Raw genomic sequence first — 1913 nt, 5'->3', positions numbered from 1 at the left:
GGCTTGCTTGAAACTTAAGAATCCTTGAATATGGTAAATTTTCTTACTTTTCAATGACTTAAAATCCCAATCCCAACAGATTTTTAAAACAATAAAATTTATTATCTAACTTGATCAGCATAGAACATTCAACTACTTATTCATTCATGGAAACTTTTTTTTTTGCCATGTTACTTTGCACAAGTCACAAGTCACCTTTAAAAAGAATATATTCTTCTTCCTCTTCCGGGGACGGCGTCTGTAGGCCTTCAGGATGGTCCAACGTTTGACATACCGTCGTAGGCTGTCCTACAACACAGGCTCTAACAAAACTAGGCTGTCCCGAACTCCGGGTAACAGAATCGTTTACCTTTATACTAAGAAGGTTGGGAAAGCACCAAAATCTGCCTGTGGCGTGTGCCCAGGCCGACTTCGAGGAGTTCGTGCTGTAAGACCTAAAGTTCTTATGAGGTTGTCTAAGACGAAAAAACACGTCAGCAGGGCCTATGGTGGTTCCACGTGCGCTAAGTGTGTTCGTGACAGGATCAAGCGTGCTTTCCTTATTGAGGAGCAGAAAATCGTTGTGAAAGTGTTGAAGGCACAAGCACAGAGTCAGAAAGCTAAATAAATGAAGCTTTTTTGAGTAACAAAAAAAAAAAAAAAAGAATATATTCTCCATTCTTCCTCCCACCACCTAGATCTTCACCTTCCATTTTCTCTCCCCATCCTTTCCAAACTCCAGAATAAATACTCTGCACTGAATAAATCTATTTCACTGGTAAACACAGCATTCAGTATTAGTATTTATTTGATTAATTTGCAATTGTGTCCGTATGTATGTGCATTTCATCTATTATATGGTAAATATGTTAATATCACAGACTTATTAATAACTATATCTCTAGTTCCAGATCCAATGGAAGATTAGCAGTTATTCATCAAAATAATAAAGAATATTTCTAAATTTTCAGATAAAATTAGTTGTTTCTGGTGTTTGGTATAAAATCATTTTTAATTTAGAAAGAATAGGAAGCCTTCTAATGATTCTGACTGGGATTTCTTGGTAATTTTAAGGGCCCTAGTATTATTTCCTATGATTTCTAATTCAAAATATAAGACTTTCTTTCTCCTTGGTAGGTGTAAGAAATCATATTTCTCTCTCAGAGTAGGATGTAAATAAAGATCGTGTGTTCTGTGGATAAAGGCAAAAGTGAGGAAAGAGAGTGAGGAAGAGATGCTTAAGGAATCACATATGCAAACATTTTACATTTGACAGATGTTTACATATCATAATTTTGGAATTAGCTTGATCCTGTGTGAGTGAGAAGGGAAAATATTGTTATCTTTACTTAAGAAATCAGTAACTGGAAAACTAGAAAGTTAAGGGACTAGGACAAGTTCATGAATCAAGTTAACACATGAGTTCAGTCTGTGATATGGAGCAAGATTATAATTACGGTGAAGTTTTCCAATTTCCTTCACTTGTTATTGCATTATACAGGACCAGAAACCTCATCCCTTTGAGCATCACTTTTCTTCATTTTGAAGTAGGGATTAAATAGCACCCACCTAATAAAGTCATCATGAGCAAAAGGAAAGAATGCCTGGAAATAACTGTTCAATAGGAAGGATGGTTTTGCAACCACTTTGGCTGCTCATTCTGACTCCGCCATACCAACGTGCCTGTTTAGAATGTGTTTGCCTAGAAGATATCCAGCAAAAGTGAAAAATAACTGTATGTTGTACTTGCTAAAATGTAAAAAGAAGAACATTAGAAAAACCTCATCCACAATTCATTCTGAAGACCAATAAGCAGTATTACTGCTGGGAATGGTTTGATTGTCATAGAAAAAAGGACTTGTGGCTCAAGATGGTAAAGTATCCCCAGGGAAAGATGGGAAGAAAGAGAATATGTGAACACTGAATACTATTTA

General features: G+C 36.0%; 1 pseudogene; it reads left to right on the top strand.

Moving 5' to 3' along the window:
• The first annotated feature begins 226 nt into the window (after nt 1–226).
• Nucleotides 227–626, top strand: LOC115285410 (annotated as a pseudogene).
• Nucleotides 627–1913: the final 1287 nt, after the last annotated feature.

This window comes from Suricata suricatta, chromosome 1, assembly GCF_006229205.1.
Source record: "Suricata suricatta isolate VVHF042 chromosome 1, meerkat_22Aug2017_6uvM2_HiC, whole genome shotgun sequence".
Lineage (NCBI taxonomy): Eukaryota > Metazoa > Chordata > Mammalia > Carnivora > Herpestidae > Suricata > Suricata suricatta.
Note: the sequence above shows the minus strand (reverse complement) of the source record. Positions and strands in the feature narration are given on the sequence as shown.